Source organism: Manis javanica, chromosome 1, assembly GCF_040802235.1.
Source record: "Manis javanica isolate MJ-LG chromosome 1, MJ_LKY, whole genome shotgun sequence".
NCBI lineage: Eukaryota > Metazoa > Chordata > Mammalia > Pholidota > Manidae > Manis > Manis javanica.
The window spans coordinates 64,026,085-64,045,579 of NC_133156.1; the positions used below are offsets into that span (position 1 = coordinate 64,026,085).

At 34.5% G+C, this 19,495-nt stretch overlaps 1 protein-coding gene across 4 annotated transcripts in view; it reads right to left on the reverse strand.

Annotated features, from left to right (window-relative positions):
* FER (FER tyrosine kinase) overlaps nt 1-19,495 on the reverse strand; it is a 461,718-nt gene that overhangs the window by 437,250 nt on the left and 4,973 nt on the right. Inside the window, exon 2 of one of the 4 annotated variants that reach the window (XM_073233126.1) lies at nt 9,791-9,936. The exons of 2 other annotated variants lie outside the window; for them this stretch is intronic. The gene's annotated coding sequence lies outside the window, so the exon portion shown is untranslated. Of the gene's footprint in view, nt 1-9,790; nt 9,937-16,417; nt 16,465-19,495 lie in introns of those variants that run through there. One more of the 4 variants, XM_073233133.1, reaches the window with a different exon arrangement.

Here is a 19,495-nt window from a genome sequence, read left to right on the forward strand (position 1 = left end):
CCCAATCAAAAATCTGTGTATAACTTTTGGCTCTCCCAAAATTTTACTGCTAATAGCGTACTGTTGACTGGAAGCCTTACCAATAATATAAGTCGATTAACACATACTTTGCATATGCATTATATACTGTATTCTTACAATAAGGTAAGCCAAAAAGAAGAAGGTGTTTTTTCAAATTGTCACAAATCTCCAAAAAAATTTCCAATATATTTATTGAAATACATTCATGTATAAGTGGACCTGTGCAGTTCAAACTCATGTTGCTCAAATGTCAACTCTAACACCCAGACCTCAAACTATAGCTCAGAGGAAAAACAATAATGTAGAAAGGGTGTCATAAATCCAGCTACATTCTTCCAGAAGTAACAAGATAGAGCTGCCTATGAAAAGAAATCACAAGGAAATTTGCAGACTTGCAGCCAAAAATTACAGAGACCAGTGAGGGGGGTTGGGGGCGTGGGGGAAGGGTGCTCTATTATAGACCAGTTTGTAATATAAGTCCCAATTAGGCAGGGAAGTACTCTTTTTGTTCCCCCACCATATCTCTAGTGCTTAAAACAGTGCCTTGCATACAGTAGACAATAGAAATCTTTCAAATGAATTAAATAATTGAGGCTACACAGCATTGTACATGTATTCTTCCTTACCCCACAGTCCCCACTTTGCCCACTTCATTCTTTAAGATACTTAGTAATACTAGTTATTAATTTTATTATTATTGTAATAATAAATATTAATTTTACAACCTTACCTACAAGTTGAAATTCAAACTCCTTTGCCTGATAACTAAAACTGGCCCTATACAACCTTCCACCCTCTCCACAGTTTAATACCTAGAGTTCCTTAAATGTCTCAGGACCATGTCTCTGTGCCTTTGCAGATGTTGTTCCTTCAGCCTAAATGTTTTTCCTCCCTTGTCTGACTGGAGAATTATCAACAACTAAACTTAAAAGCAGTGTTCTCTGTGAAGCCTTCTCTGACCATCCCTACCAACTTAGGTATTCTTACCAACTTAGGTACCCTTCTAACCCACCCAACCAACTTAGGTATTCCCTTTTCTTAGATCTCGGGAATCATGTATGTAGTTGTGATTAATACAACACTTCTCATAGTATATTTTAACTATTTATTCAGATATATTTCTCCCATTAAACTAAAAGCTATGTGGAAATATGAATATCATGAATTTTTCTTTATATCACTGAGGCAAGTTATTACCCAAAATACAGTAGGCATTCAACTTATAAACAATTGCAAGAGTAAAACCATTTTTAAAAGGTTTGTAAATGAGATTTTGAAATAAGAATTTCTATAATTTAGCAGAAAGTAAGTATAAATCAGGTACACAAAAGTATATACATGGTATTACCAAAGATGTCTATTTTTAAATAATATCTTTCTAAAAAGTGAAACCAGCAAAAATCCTAATAAACTTTTGACTGTTTAAGATTTATTTAAACCTATCCCAATTAACACTATTTAGCTTGGTATTTAGAATCAAGTGAGTTACACTGAATTTTCAATTCACCATAAATAATGATTGAAAACTTTAAAAGAACCATTGAAAACTGCTACATTTTCAAAAACTGAAAGTCCATTTTGTATAAAGAAAATCTATAAATACATATTTCTTAAAAGTTAGAAGTTATTAAATAGCAAAACAAAAAAACAGATTAAACTAGGTTCCTTGATAGAACAACAGAATTTCCATGGTATTTCTTCTAAGTATAGGGTATATGCAAGTGTTTGTTCTAAAATGTCCCCTATTTTTCAAATCTTGGCTCCATAAATGGCAACTTTTATATTCTCTAAGTACAAAGATGAAAATATTTTTATACAGCATACAGAAAGTTCAATCTGTATTTAAGATTCTTTCAAGTAAGGACAATTTATTTTAACACATGATGTCTTATGGTCAAAAATATTTCTTTAATTATTTTATTTATCTCAACACTGGCAGGTTCAAATATACCACTGAAGGTATGTTAATTTAGAGAAATCATCAAATAAGTGAATAAAAGCTGTGTAATAGAAACAGGAAATCTTTCATTCTTCCCCCAAGAGATATTCTCACAAACTAGCAGGAAATACAAGAGAGTATGAATTTATCCTTGATTAATAAAACCCATCAAAATCAGTTTACAGTTCAATTTACTTTATCAGAATATTTTTTTCATTGATAAAGACTATAAAATCATTAACCAGTTCAAGTAGAAAAATAATTAGCTGTATTTTTACCTTTTATATGCTTCAATACTGACAGAAGTCAGAAAGAGTGATTCTATTTGAACAAAATATTAAGCTGCCTGCAGCTAGACAGAAACAAAATCACAAAAGCCACATAGTATGCAAATAATAACCAGTTACAAATCAAGAAACTGACCTCATATGAATGCAAACTGAGGTGTTTTTTCAGAAGCAGTTAATCAGACAGGAATGAACAGTCACCAAGGTTTCACTACTGGAGACCTTATCTGTTAACATATGTTGACCTTGGCCACCTTAAAGATATAATATTTAAAACTCTTCCTGTGCTTTCTTTATTTGAAAGTGTTGCTTCTAACTTAATTTAAAATAAAATTAAATTCAACTAAAATGACGCTGGATTGGCCAGCCAGCCTAATGGAACAGCATCAGTGTTCAACTTAGGGAGAACGCTGAATAAAAGCTGTATAAATCTATAAGCAAATAAGCAGCATGTATGCTTTTAAATTAACATTTTTAAATTTTTATACATTTGAACTACTAACATTTAGAATTACTTGGGGAGAACAGAATTATTACAGAAGTTTTTTAAGATACTAATATAAATCAACAGGTATTTACTGAGTAACCATATGAGAGATACTGTTATGGGATAAAAAATAAAATCTAGTTACTGCCTGCAAACAATTCTCTGTGTATTAAGAATAGCTAGAAATAGCTAAGTTCACAGTTAACCATGATACAATTCATTCAAAATTCATTCAGCAACATCTACTGAGTGAGCATCTATTTGCCGGGCATATTTCTCAGTGCCAGGAAAACCAAGACCCATAAGATTACTGTTGCTAGTCTCAAGGAACTCACAACCTACTAAGGATGACAAAGTGGAAACAAACAAATGCCATATGATTTAACAAGTTAACTACTACATATTGGTTATAAGCTCAGTGCAGATACAGAGGAAGTATGCACATGCACAACATTTCTAGAGGTAATCAGAGAAAGCCTCACAGAATATAAAAAGCGTAAGGTACAAAGTGCTATAAAGACAGAGAAAGGGAAGAGCATAGCTGAATAGGGGACTCAGAAAGCTTTTATTAAGAAGAAAACATCATTTCATAATATGTGTGTGCATCCCATTATGCACCTTAAATTTACACAATGTTATATGTCAATTATATCTCAAAGCTGGAAACAAATTTTTTTAATTAAAGAGAACTTCTCCAATAAGCCTTGAAGGATACTTACTAAAGGAGAGCATGTCATGTGCCTATTCACAAAGGTATGTATAGGAGGTGCCTTTGGAAACAGTCCTGGGCTGAAATCCCAACTCTACAATTTAATAGCTGTGCAACTGTGCATTTTAATGAACCTCCTGGAAGCTCAATTTTATTATCTTTAAAATGGGGATAATAACACTCACCTTGCAGGTTGTTGTGAAAGTTAGATGAGATAAAGTATTTATTGTGTCCAGCTTTTGAGGGACGTAATAAAAATTAGCCATTACTGATAAAGCATGAAAGAGGAAGATCCCACACAAGAGAGAACATAGAAGGGCAAGTTACAAAGGCGGGCTACTCTCTAAGTCTAAGTTTTAACATGAGCAAAGATACACAGGTGGGGAAACAGGGAACATGTTTATGAAACATTGCTAATTTGAAAGTAAATACGGGAACAAAAGGTTAAAAAAATTAAATATGGCCACAATGCATACAACCTTATATGCTTAAATTCTAGAAATATAACTGTTCTCTAGATACTTCTTAACCTTTTACCCTTCTTATATAATCAATTATTATAAAAAAGTTTTCAAATCAGGGCCAATTTTTTTCTTCAAAGAAAGTAACAAGGTGGGGAGATGTCAAAGTAATTTCAAAATCCATTTGTATAATATCAAAATCTCTACCAGTAGGTTCATTAAAGGCATAGAGTAGCTGAATGGCAACAATCAAGGCTTTGTCAGTTATAAATTAAATAATCGAAGCCAAAATCAGTCCCTATCCTGCAATGAGACAGCCTCTCAGGGAACCCAGATCAGACAAGCTTTGTGCCACTGTTTAAAACATGGAGGAAACTGGCTTCCTTTCTTGGCCTTTTTTGTGAATTCAGTTATTTCCCAGAAGGCAAGGCCTAGTCCCCACTCTACCCCATTCTTTCTCTATAGTCATGTCCTAACAAATCTGTTCACAAATTGTTCTTCTAAATTCCATTCCATTTCTAAATAAAATTCTCTAAATATTTACCCTCCAACTCCTTACCCTATCTGAAACTGGCTCCACAAAAACACACTGCTCTCAGGTGGAGGCTACACCTTCCCTACATTCCACCACCCATTTCCATAGGGCCAGTGGGAGGGATTATTTAGTGCCATTATCCTGATTCTTTAATGCTATTTCCAAATCACTGCTCTTCCAATCTTCTCAAAAATCTCTTCTTTGAAATTCACACCATTCAGCTTTACCAAGCCCTACTTCACCTAGCTGATATTTGTCTCAAAATCTTCTTTCAAACTCCACTTGCCCCAAAATCTTATTCTCTAATCCAACTCATATTTCATCCATGGAGATTTTAACCTCTGTAGTCTTTCTCTTTCTCAAAGACTCATTTATCCAACTCCATTTTAACTCCTACTACTATTGCTCATAGCCTGAAACCAAACCTGTTTCATTTCCACAATGGTAAATTTTAATACCCTAGTTTTAGGCTATAATACTATGTTGCATCTCTCTGGAGTCTTAATTGTTACTGTACCATCTCTTTGACCTCAAAGAGATCTCCAGCCTCCCACTAATCAAACTATATTCTCTAAAATTTATCTGCTCCCCTTATATTCTCTCCCTCCTAGGGTGAACATCCCACTTATCGTCCAGAAATAGGTACTTTTAAGAATGAAATGAGGGTGCTATTCTTTATTATGCCAGAACAACAGGCATAAACCAGGACTATCCCAGGAAAACCAGCATTTAGCACCTCCTACTTCTCTCCCTACACATATTGAATCAACTAACTTCCCCCGACTTTCCATTGAAGACTTTCCTGTCTCTCCATTGAACTTGTCTTAATAATCTCTGAATTTTCCTTCACTTTCTTTAGCCATTTTTTTTAAAGCTTGGCTAACGCTTACTAGTATTTCAAGATTGTGTCATATCACCTCTCCGGCAGCTTCCTCTGCCTCTGCACTTTGTTACAGAGCACTCGGTAATGACAATGTCCTATTCACGAATGTATCCTCATGTTTCTCATACAATGCCGTACAGGTATACATCCACAGATGTACTCAATAAATCTGTTTTACTCTAAGTATCTCTTATGTGTTTATTCTAAAATGTATCATAGGAAAATTATTACTTTTAGAATTTCATATAAATTAAACAAGTCAAAAAGAGGTACTTCTAAATTAACAGATAGCAATTACACTAATAAAAATTAGCAGATATTTTTATTACTCTGAACCTTGTAAATATTATCATCCTCTACATTCAGTTACTCTGGTTTTTTTACTGTTATTCTCTGCTAGTAAGTCTGTCCTCTCATATATCCAACAAATTTTGGAATTACATGGAGCATAAGTAGAAATCATTGGGGAAGAGCAATTTCAGAACATGTATGTCAAATTAACCTACTTTAAATTCATACAAACATAAATGTGCATTTGGAATATATATTTTAAAAGTTCAAATTGATACACATCAAACTTTTAACATGAGCTACCTCTGAAGAGTAAATCTTGAAATAGAGGGAAATATGCCACTTTCTACTATATGTACCTCTAGTTTATATTTTTATCATTAGCATGTATTGTTTTATAATGAAAAAAGATATAAAGAAAAGAAAGCCTTCCCAAGAAGTGTTTTTTGCAAGGTTTCTTTTTTTGAGGATTAACAAGATAAAATCAAATTTCACAGACAGAATGCTTAACATTAAAAATTATTTCCTCTTCAAATATATTTGATGTACTTTTATTTAGAAAATGACAAAGGTCCTTATTTCATAATAGTTACTTCTCTGAAAAAAGTCTCCCAATTATATTCCCACTCATAAAATGCTTCTGGGTTTCCACTAAACAATTTTATCCCTGTTCCATATCCCAGGCTCCTGAACCAATTGAGCACCTCAACAACGAATTGGTCAAACTGCAGTCCCAACCATTATAGATGTTGCTCAGCAAAGGAATCTTTGTCTTGTTGCTCTGTCTTAGTAAAAGATTCATTCATTTACTTATTCATCCAGTAAGTACTTATTAAATGTCTACACTATGCCAGACACTGAGTGAGGTCCTGAGTACACAGAGATAAAAAGTACTGGTTACAGCCTCAAGGAGCTTATTTGAGAAGAAGCAGTTCTAACACACAGCAGTGATTGCTATAAGGAACCCTATAAGAGTGTAGGAAGAGCACAGAAGTGTAATCTCCACCTGGCTGGAGCAAAAGGAAGGGAAATGCTTCACAGACTTCCCTAAGCCATCCCGAGTAGTCCCTTCTTCACTGACACTTTCTTGCTTTTCTCTCAACCAAACTATGACTCTCCCAACTTTGAAAATACTGTTGAAAAGTTACTTCCTATTCCTTCCCCACCAAAACTCCTCGTTTCTAAATACCATATAATTCTTAAAAGAAAGCCAACCAAAATCTATGAAACTCAAAAGCAAGCAAGGAAGTAAGAGACCACTCATTGAATACCAGAGAGAGAGGTACTTAAAGTTTTTCTCATTGTTTACTCTACTAACTTGCTTATATTTCATTTGTATTTTAATCTACTTTCCACTTGAAATCTATGATTTTTCAAAGACAAGACTTAGACTGCCACTGCCTTTAGTATCCACAGTGACTAGATAAATATTCCTCAGTATAACCAACTGGTTAGAAGGTAGGGGTGGGTAATAGTGGATAGGACAGGAATTGCTACAGATTTCTGTTATTTTTAATGAATTTAAATTTTTGACTAGTGCCAGTGAATCAAATACAACATAAATCTCCTAGTTTTATTATCTTTAACTTAATATAGTAAAATGTAAAAACTCAGCCAACATATACTTAAAGTTGGAATGATTTTTTTTTCAAAGCTTGGAATGAACAATTTTATCTCTAGCAACCTAAGATAATTGGAAGGAAAAAGCAAATTGCAAATAAGTTTTAGATGAATAATGTTCTGGGAAACCAGGCAGTTCTCAAGAGAGACATTAAGTGTGTACACACTATAATTCTTATAAGAAAATACAGACCATGAAAAACAAAAAGAGGGACTGTTCCAGATTAAAAGAGAATAAAGAGACATAAGAATCAAGTACGATGCATGACACCTGAGTGAATCCTGGATTCGAATCAAATTTTTTATAGACAGTGGAGAAGACCTGAATAATGACCACTATATTAAACATAGCCTTAAATTAATATTAAGATGTATACTGTTTATATAAAATTACATAAAAACATAATGATGTTCCTTAAATGTAATATTGATATTATGATGATGCAGGAAATTATTTTCGTTCTTAGGATATGCATGCTAAAAAAATTTGTTATCATGATCTCTTTAATACTCTTTCAAAATGTTTTTTAAATATATAAATATATAAAGAGAAAATGTGGCAAAATGTTAGCAGTGAAACATAGTATGAGTATTCACTATACCATATTTTCAGTTTTTCTGGAGCATGGAATATTTTCAAAAAGAAATGTTGAAGGGGTAAAAAGATAGGAAGCAAGAAAGGAGTCCAGCCTGACTGAAGCATAAGGAGTAAAAGTCTCAGCAAACAAGAAACCAGCTGCATGACCTCAGGCAGGTCAAGGAACCTCTCTAGGTCTCAGATAAAAGAGGAGAAAGGGTATGATCTCTAAGGTCCCTTCCACCTACAAAATCCTATTTTCCTACTACTTCTGTTCAACTCTAAAACTCAAAAGAGAACCATATGCAAAGTGGAAAAACGTATCAGACTATTTTAAGAACAAAACAAAGTATTTAAAATGATTAGTCAAATACCTGTCACATAGAATACAAACAATAAACTCCTCTCTTTTGAGAAAACATCTTCAAAAATTCTTCACCAAAACAATAAAAGAACTACTAATTAACTTAAAAGAAATAAGTAACACAGAATTGGAAAGATTTATTTTAATATCTATTCCATTTCAGTTTGTACTTATAATATCAATCCTAAATGGCTGGATATAAATATGCCCTGATGAAGCTATAAAAACAAAAAGGTAATAAATGAACTACCTAAGATTTTACATAAGCTGAATGCTTTGAAGTGAGCTTAGTATGATACACATCTAATGGAAGGATGCTCTAGAATCTGAAAAATAAAATAACAATAAAATTATATATTAGATTTTCAGGTAACAGTCTGGGAGAATTTCAGACTGCTTAAATTTTAAACATTTACCTTACATATACGTGTATACATTGCAAAATGATTACCACAATAAGGTTACTTAACATCTCCATCCCTTCATGTAAACTCTGCAATTTTCTCAGTCTGGGGTGTGTGTTTCTGTGTATTAATATCCTAACATTTAAAATCGACTTTCTTAACAACTTTCAAATACATAATACAGTATTGTTAATTATAGTCACCATGCTGTGCACTAGACCCCCAGATCTTACTTATCTGTCCCCTCTGACCACCATCTCTTATTTCCCCAACTCCCCAACCCCTGGCAACCATCATTCTACCCTATTTCTATGAGTTTGACTTTTTAAGATTCTGCAAATAGGTGAGAAGATACAGTATTTGTCCTTCTGTTTGACCTATTTCAGTCTACAATTCCTTCTAATGAGAATGCTTTTCCTACCAAAACACAACACACACATGCCACCCACTCCTGAAATAGCTCCTTCTCATATATAGGTCTCATCTCAACAACTCCTCAGAGGAGCCTTTTGTAACCACCCTATCTAAAGTAGCTCCCAACTCCTTATCTCCAAATCGTCTGCTTTTCCATTTTACTTCAAAAAATTTACTGCAATTAGTAATTATTTTGTCAGTTTATTTTTAAACCTGTCCCCCTTCTAGAATATGAGCTTTAAGTATGGGATATCCAGCTTATTCATTATTATACCCCCAGAAGCAGCAAACTGTCTGATATCTAGTAGAAGCAGTAAACTGTCTGATATCAATGTGCATCAAATAAATGAAGGAAATAGTAAATGAATATATGACTACATTAAAGAACAGGCTTAATAATGCTATTAACAGAAATGCAGAAACCAGAAAAGTGAGTGGTTGATAAGAAAAATAAGGTATATTCAGTATGGTGTCAAACTGAAAATATATGTTGAAAATATAGGACTGATGGGCACACAGGATAGGAAAGAGATACAGTTTGAGTTCTGCTGATTGTTAAGTGTTAGTTGAAAAACATAATAATTACGTCACAAATGAGATAGAATTCAGTAGGATAAATGACAAAAAAGAAATAAATGACACAAATTTTAACTGACTGCAGCCTTCCTAGGTAGGAGAATAATCTAACATCAACACTACAAAATCCAGACAAGTCAAAATTGCTTCACAGTTTTAGAGGAAAAAAATAACAAATATATATATTTTAGTAATTTACTAAGAAGAGTAAAGTAATCCTACCTTACTACTATTCATTGTGGGCCATATCTTAGCTAAAGTAGCAGGTCCACGTTGAAGGATTACACATTAGGCATGAGGAAGACCCTTGAGAAAACGTGCAGGGAAGTCCCACGGGAATGACCATAAATCTAGCCAGAAAACATGAGCTGCAAGAAGAATTTCAAGAAGTCAGAACTGTTCACCACAGGGAAAAAGGTAAAAATGTACACATGGAGTACAGTAGGAAATTAACTGCAACAGCTTGTCACATTCACCACTTTAAGAATAGGAATGCTATACTCACCCAATTCATCTCCCCTATGGCTTCCTCTCTCCCTTTCTTCCCACAATTTTCTCAATGAGTAGCATACCTTACCTTCTCCCCTAACCTATTCCCTCAGCTTTGAATAGGTAATTTGTGTTTTTCTACATTTTCACAGCATAAAAATGATTTCAAGTTTGAAGTACATCAGAAGGAGGAAGTAACTACTTGTTAAAATATTATTACAGACTAAAGAAGTAATTATGTATGAAAAACTTTGTCAAAAGCTGGGACGGTTTGGGAATGATTCTCCTGGCAAACACATACTCTCTCTGCCTAACATGCTTTAGTATGCCAACGCCTGACTCTTTCATTGGCTGTTCTCTCAATCCTGGTTTTTAGTCACTGGTTCCCTTCCTCATCACTATGCATTTATGTACTTTACAGCCCCGTCAGTTTCTCATAGTTTGCCTCATGCCCTCATATTTCTAATCTCAGCTTCTTGGTTTATAATCAGCTCTCTGCTCTTCCATGCTCCTCTGTTCGCCTTTTCTGTTTCTGGTCATTTCCCCTGCTTCTTTGACTATCACGTGAATAAAAGGACATGTCATAGATGTTACCAATAAGATTACTCCTTCTGTTCTGGTCAGGCAGCTGACCAAGTGCAGTGTATCAGGACTATCTTCCAAGTCTCCTACTCTTTCAAGCTTTTTACCCATATCCAAAGGGCTCCTTTCTTGTCTCCCAGAGAAGAATTTTATTCTCTTCTAGTTTGGCAAGGTTCTCAATGCTAGAATTGGTTAGAACTCTAATCTACATAAAATGACTGTGTTGTTACATCCTTCTTCTTCTTGTAAACTGCCAACATGATTGACAGGAATTACAATAAAACAGCCAGCATACTGCCCCATATCTGGAACATCATAGTTACAAAACAAGTGATTACTGAATGAATGAAATTTCAAGGTGAACTCAACTTTCTCTGGTTTATTAACTTTCGTGTAAAGTAAGGTTTTGACAAGAGTTGTTACAGTAAATGACAAAAGTCATGACTTAAAATTATATCTAAATATGAAAATTTTAATCATGACTTCTCTTTTATACTGATTTCAATAGAGTATCTTCAATTAAACCCCTAGATAAACAGTATTACTTATAAAAATTTCCAAGTATCAAAATGTAGCATGTGCCTAAATGTACACATTATGTATGTTATCCAAAGACAGTCATCAAAATTACTGGATAATCCATTTAATTTGAAATTTTTTTAGCTTTTCTTCTCTATCAGCAAAGAGTTGAGAGTTATTTAGATTATTATTTTATTTTTTGTAAACCTCTTTCCAACCCATCTGCCATCAATCCTTTTTTTTCTTTGGAATTTTTGTGCCCCTTTATCCCCCCCCACCCTCCCCAACCACTCACCCCAACCCCTCCTCCATGGTAACCACCAGTCACTTCTCAGTATCTATAAGTCTACTGCTATTTTGTTCATTTTGTTTTGCTTTGTTTTTATATTCCACAAATAAATGAAATCATTTGTTATTTGTCTTTCTCCACCTTGCTTATTTTACTGAGTATAATATCCTCTATAGCCATCCATGTTGTTGTAAATGGTGGGATTTCTTTTTTTAAATGGCAGAATAATATTCCATTGTGCATATGTACCACATCTTTTTTATCCATTCATCTTTTGATAGGCTGCTTCCGTATCTTGGCTATTGTAAATAGTGCTGCAATAAACATAGGGGTGCATATATCTTTTTGAATCAGGTATTTTGTTCTCAACAGGTAAATTTCTAGAAGTGGAACTACTGGGTTGAATGGTACTTCTAGTGTTAGTTTTTTGAGGAACCTCCACACTGCTTTCCACAGTAGTTGTACCAATTTATATTCCCACCAACACTGTAGGAGTCTATACTCTGGTCTCTTGTTGTGATATAGAAACAGTTATTTTCAAAGACCTAAGAATAAGAAGACAACTATTCAACTGGGATTCCATGTCCAACATTAAGCAGTGTGAAGTATCTTGCTCAAGGAAGTTGGTCAAAGCAAGTGTTATATATATCACCCTCCAACTCAAGGCTCTTTATAATTCTTACTTTCCAATGGGAAAAAACAGTATTTTTCCACTTGATATTGGAAGAGTTTGAGTTAAAAATAAGTAGCAAATTTTTTCGTATCATCTCTAAACGGAACAATTCTTTGCTAAAACCACTACAAACCTATGAATAAATATTATATTCATTGTATTACTTCAAAGATATTACCTTCCTTATCAAAATTCAGCAAAGTTACCTATAGACAAATTGAAATGTATAACTACTACTTTCTAGGGCACCTTAATCTTCCCCACCAAATTGCCCATCTACACAGGGCTACCATCTCTAAGTCACACTCAGAGCTAAATATAGTTGGTATTCTTTAAATATGCTTCTCTTCACAACAAGGACTAGAGTGAGGCAAGAGAGGTGCAAAATTTATAAGGACATTCACTCTCAGGGTCATACAAGTGCCATCCTGTAGTTGCATGACCTTAAAAGTGACCACTGTCTTAAATATTGTGTCCTAAGCATCTCCCTTACCTTACCCTAGTCCTGGCATTACTTCTCTTTCCCACCTCTACTATTACTACCTATCTAGTAAGTAACAACCTATTAAGCATGAATTTAAATATACATTTTATATTTAGTGATGAATTTTACATCTATTTAAATCATGTTTTCAAAGATAATCTCTTGTTCATGATGTGATGTTAGGTGAAAAAAGAAGAGGTATTACCATTACAATAAGATTCTAGGTTGGGTTTTTAACAAGTGTGAGTTGCATGTGCATGTGAGTGACAGGCCTATGTCATTTTTCACTCCCCCTCTTTAAGTAGCAGCATCTCAATTTTCTTCTATTGACGTATCCTTACTCTTATTCTCAATCCATGTAGTTTGGTGACCTTTACCATTCCCACTCTCAAGTCCCTGGAAAAAGCACAAAGCTCCTAGAATAAATGCGTGGCCATTTCTAGACAGTCAGCATATTCCCTTCCCCAAGCAGTAGTTCAGGATCAGGTATGTTACCCAACTGGACCAATAAAACTTAAACCCAAAATTTTTTCAGGAATTAACCAGAAAGTTCTCTCTTGGCTGAGGTTGCTAAACTGAAGGAACATGATTAACTACTACTTGGCAGTGAGCCAACCCAGATAAAAGAACAGACAAGAGATGGAAAGAGAAATGAAGAAAATTCTGAAAACATTTTGTCCCTAGATCTAATCACACCTGCATTCAGGGAAAGTTCAGGTGTTGGCAGATGTAGGTACTAGAATTTTAGAATTACTGCTGGGAACCACTCTTTCTGGATTTCTCACATTCCTGCATTCAGAGCTTTCTGAGCAAAAGGTACTATGAGGATATTTGCATAAAAGAGAGCCTTCGAATTTAGAGTTAGTGTCTCCCTAAAGACAGACCATTCCAATTAGCTTTGAAGAAATAAAGCTCTCTCCTTTCCTTCTCTGGAAGACATTTACTTATATTCGTTTTTTCTTTTTTACTTATATTTCTTATGTTGCTTCAAATTTTTTACTTAAATTTACTTATATTCTAGGGTAATAAACACACTTCCCCCTTCTCTATTCTCAGTCCCATCAGTGTTTCAGACATGAGGCAACAAATTATTTTTTATTTATTAACTCATTCAACAAATATTTGCTGAGAGCCTACTAAACTATATATATGTCCATGAATTTTCCTACACAACAAAACACACAAAAATTCCTGCCCTCATGGAGACTGTATTCAAGAGAAAACAAAACACAAAATGAATAAATAAAACACACAGTATTAAGTGGTGGTAAATGTTACAAGAAACAAAAAGCAGGCATAGGTAATAAGAAGTATGGGAGAGGTAGGAGACTTCAAATTTATGTACATAATCAAAGACTTTATAGATGAAGTGACATTTGAGCAAAGACCTACAGAAGATAAGGAAGTAAATCATGGATATCTGGAGTCGAGTATTCTAGGCCAGGGGGACAGAAAGTACAAAGCACCTATTTAAGAAAGAGCAAGGAGGCCTGCATGGAATGAATGGTGAAGACAACAGAAAAATCTGAGTTCAGAGAAGATCCTGCATGAGGAAGAGCAGGACCACAAAACTAGCTCATTTTAAGAACTTGAGCTTATACTGAGCTACATGAGAAGCCACTGAAAGATTTTGAGCAATGAAATGATGTGATCTCTTATTTTTCAATAGGATGAAACTAATATTCTGAGGCTAATACTACTTTTGTAACATGGAGACTTGTTAGGAGTTATGTAGAAGAGAGAGGGGATGGTTTTGAACCAAAGTGACCAAGATAGGGGTGGGGAGAACCAGTTAGATCCAGATATATTTTGAAGCCAATATAATATGCTAAAAGATTTTGTGGGGGAACTGAAAAAAAAAAAGACAAATCAAGGATAACTTCAAGGTTTGGGGTCTGAACAAAAAAAAAAGGATGGAGTTGCCACTTATAGATATGGGAAGGATTAATTTTTTAATTGGATTTCTATTGCTGGCATCCAAAAGAAGCCTGATAGAATATAAAATTTATGCCAGGAAATCAGATAAGACAAATGACAGCTCTAAAATGTGGAACTGACTGAGTCAATAATAACAGAAAGTGAAGGGAATTTGGTATCCCCCTATTGCAGTTTGAGAAGTCAGCATTCCTTAATAAGCAAAACAAGCTGGTAAACTCCCACCTCTTGTAAAGCTATGTGCCTACTAAGGATGGAACTGTAAGGTACTTGGAAAAAATGTTAAGATGTTGATATATTACATACGATGTAGCGTCTTCAGTAACATCCTTCAAAAAGAAGCATACTTTGAATGAATCTTAATAAAATGAAAATCTTTTCAGTCTTTTACTACAAATCTAAAATGGCTGATAATCTTGCAGTTTACAGGGTTGAACATCAAACCATCCCTAAACTAAAATTAGAGCCTTTAACTACACAAAAATGAAACGTAAGAAGCTAATGCTCTGGGCTACTCCCTAAGGATCCTAGGAAACAAGATATTTACCCATTATAAAGAGCCATGAAACAGCCTAGAGCAGGGATAAATTTGCTGTGCATTGTCACCTCAAAAAGTTGCTCTGAGACCCAGAGACAGAGGCTAAGAAGGAAACTGAAAAGCCTAGTATTTGCATGGTTTTATAACATAAGTACTACGGCCATTTTGAACTGGAAAATTCTTTGTTGTGGCAAGTTGCCCTGTGCACATCAGGATATTTTATAGTACCCTTGGGCTTTACCGACTAGGTGCTAATGACACTGTCTAGTGGCCCCCAACACCCCATTGTGACAAGAATGTTTCCAGACATTGCCAAATGTCCCCTGGGGTAAGAACTGCCTCCTGTTGGAGACCCACTGGGTTACGGTGATGGGCAAAGTTGTTTAGAGACACACCAGGCAATGGTTTGATTCTAGGGCTAGGATTTGGGCTTTGGGTACTTGGAAGAAGTTGATTAAATGCAAATAAGTTTTTTAAAAACTTAACTAAGTTTAAAAAAAGTTGTATTGCCTAAGAATTCCCAAAAAAGATTTGTTACTGCTCAACTCCTAAGATGGTTCCTGGGACCCCAACACTTCATCTACAGCAAAAAGGCTGCTGAAGCAGTGCAATCCCCAGCCAGGGAATCCCTCTTAATACTCATCTTGGCTGTGACCAGAAAGGAAAAGAACAAAGATCTTCTCAGGGGACAGAAACAGAGATAGCCATATTAGTTAATCAAAAATCTTATTCCTGTGCCAGGAATAATGAAAGAGAAAGCCTCTGTGTCCTGAAGCCATTGCTTCAGCCCTTGAATCCATCCGTACCTGAAAAAAGCACACTACTGTTTATCCTAGTGCCCTAAGCTAGTATGAGTAGGGTTTTGGTCTCATGCAGCTAACGGGAATTGAGAAAACTATTGTTACTACCAGTTATCAAAAAAAACTAGTATCAGTTTTCAAATGAAAAAATTGAAACTATAAGAAATTATCTGCATAAATTCATACAACTAATTACTGGTAACATATATTTAACCCTAGGCAGGTCTCACTCTACCTAATATCCATGTTGTTTGTACTTTATCAGTACTCTCTCTTAGGATAACAGTTTGAAACTCCTCTGTGCTTTATAATTATTTGTAGCTATAACCTAAGTCCTTACATGAAGTATTCTATTACTATTTGTTGAATAACCAAAAAAGCAATTATATGCCTTCCTCCTCTCTGTGCCATTCTTGCAAAAATTCACCTCATATGACTTTTAACATTTCTGCATTAGTTTATAATGTGGGCTACCCTAATTTTTTACCATTGTCATCCTCTTTCAAAAACCATGATATTACTGTATATAATAGCAATTACCTCTAGGCGAAGTCACTTCAGTCCTAGAATGCCAGTTCCAGTCACAGGGTAAATCAGGCTCCAAAAAGAAATAGGAAATCACAACCTTAGAAAGAGGCCAACACCAAGGTCTGTTATAATTAATTGTGAAATTTAGAAGAGGACACCTATACTATCCTTTAAGTGAGGATACTTCTGTTTATGTTAATATTTTAAGATATCCATAAGACCTACATTAACTTCTAGGAAGAAACAGCTATTTATAAACAGTCAAATTGCTTTCAAATATTATTGCTAAGGGTGAGACAGAAGGGAAATGGGACAGGATTTATGAAGATAAGATCACTAACACTTTCCAGACATCTGCCTAACAATCATAAGAATTTTTGACAGAGCTGGAACACTCAACAGCAATGTTTCACAAGTCAACTTCTGTTTCCCTAAAAGGTATGGTGGATTGATTCACATCCAGATGAAAGACTCACTGGATTCAACATTCCATTTTTAAACTTACTCAAAAATGTCTATTGTCTGGCTAAGATCTACCACTTTCGTACCTCTTTACTTTTTCTTCACTTTAGCAGCTGGCTTTCTTTTTCAGAATATTTTTTATAAAGAAATTCTGTCTTATCAACTTGACAAAAGTTACAGTATAGAACAACCTCAAACAGAGAACAAACCAGGAGGAGATGTGGACATTGGGAAGTTAGGCAGGGTCATGCATATATTTTAGGGTCTCACTTCCAGTAAGAGGAATATGTTTCAGCAAAACTGCAAATATTTCAACATGGACCTTTGGAGTCACTCCCAAATAGCTGAAACTGCTATTAAATCCAGGACTGCTAATGGTTTACTATATTTAGTCATTTACCTTTTTATTTATTTCAGTTTTAGCATATGAAAGGCTTAGTTCAAATCTCAGGTGTCACTTTATAGTTGGGTCTCCTTGGATAAATGATGTGACCTAAGATTGGTCCCAGATTACAAAAAGAAAATACAGGCTATCCAAATTACAGACTTGTCACGAAAATCAAATGTACAAAAAGTATCTAGCACTTTCAGCATACACTAAACGAATGTTAATATCCCTCTGCATAACAGCACCTGACTACACATAACAGACTCAAAAACTTTTACTTATAGAAACAGTTTCTACCTTGGAGATTAAAATGCTAAGAAGGGGTGAAAAAGGGAATATGCATAAACAAGTAATCACAATATAACATGCTAATAAGTATATATATAAATATATATGTTTATATATATCAGAGGAAAAAGCCTCCTGCTTTATAAAATGTTTCTATTATATATAAATCTAGATAAGGATACTTATACTTTGTCCAACTTAACTTTTTATAGATAAGCATAGTGATCTTAGAAGTTATTTGTCCTTAGTAATCTGAGACTGTTGCATTAATTCCATTTAATTACTACTGCCAATTTATTCAAAACATAAAAAGTAAAGGGGCCTGACAAAACAATGGTATTTAACTAGATAACATAAATTTGGAGTAAGTTCAGAGTAGATATGAAATGTGACAGTGACTGGATTTGTGTCATTACAAAGTCCACCATACCCCACATTATACTGAAACAAACAAAAAGGTGAAGCTTGAAGATGCGTCCTTTGCTCCAAGGAAAATCTGCAAAGCCTTAAAGCTGAAATGATGGTTAATCTGTTTAAGAATGTATATAGAAATCATGTGATTCTGAAAGAACTACAATTCAAGAGAAAGCCAGAACTCTGTACAAACATCTTCATGAAGTAAGAGGTAGTGTGGTTGGTAGGGTAGCTACTGCTGACCCAACTGTTATCAGAACTAATTAGTAGAAGCATCAAATGCACTTGCCTTTGCATAATGGAAATTGACAAAAGAGCCCTACCAAATAATAGGAGAAGCTAGGGAAATCCTCTCAAGCTGGACGTTTAGAAAGCAGAAAGGACACAGACTGCAGAAGTGTTCAGCTCCAAGGAGAAAACAGCCTAGTAACATCGGCAAGCATTACAATGAATAACGACTAACTCTCCACTTGAGGACAATGCAGCAGGCCCTGTGATTAAGCCAGAAACACTCTGTTCCACAGACCCTAGGACACAAGAGCCAAGAATTAGAACCTCTGCATCTAAACCAATGATGTAATGCAAAATCACCCAGCCTTCATTTCAGAAGAAAAAAATTCTCTTAACAACTTTAATGACTTGAGTCCTATTTGTAGAACTGGTAAGGGTCTGAAGGTATCACTTAAATATTTGAATTAAGTGTAACTGTATTTTATGAAGGTAGTTATAACCTAGATCCACAAAGGTTTTGAGAAATACCACTTGCTAATGTCAAGGGTTAATGAATATAGTTTTTCTAAGTCTTCACTTCTAACTGTATATTATACATACCACATCCATGCAGGATGAGCTATTTAAAAGCAATCTTATTCACAGCAATGTAATTTTAAAGATACTTTTTTGATCAAGCCAGTATAAAAAAATTTGTATATACTAAGTTCCCAGAATATAAATATTCTAGTATTATGAGTTTCCCTCCTTCTAAAACAATTGTGGAAGTACTTTTTCTTCAAGTAAAATAATCCATACTGGAAAACTAATTTCAATTTTTCTATACTAATGTTATTTACAATACAGACCATGAAGCTATTACTCAAATATTTTTAAAGGTTCATCATCAATCACTTTTAAATGTAAGACTCTTCATCAATTACACAAAATTAGTAGTCCTCCTTTCTGCAGGATTGTTAAGAAAAAGTGAAATGACATTCATTTCAGAAAATGTGGAAGTAACTTGGGTCTCAATTGTAGTACTACAAGGTGTGTCTCAAGCATTCATTATTAATGGTTATCACATCTTGTAATGATTCACTTTCCTCAATAAATCAAGAGTATATTGAAGTTTATCACTATAATGATGTCATTCTCAACCACTTGCATTCTGATACACTTTCTTCAGTGGGGAGGATACAATGGAATTAAAGAGAGCAAGCTAGAAAAATGCACATCAGAGTATGTCACACATGTAAATATCCTATACGTGGATGGGAAAAATGTTAATATTCACTGACTTTGTTTTACTGCTATCTGGTTCAACT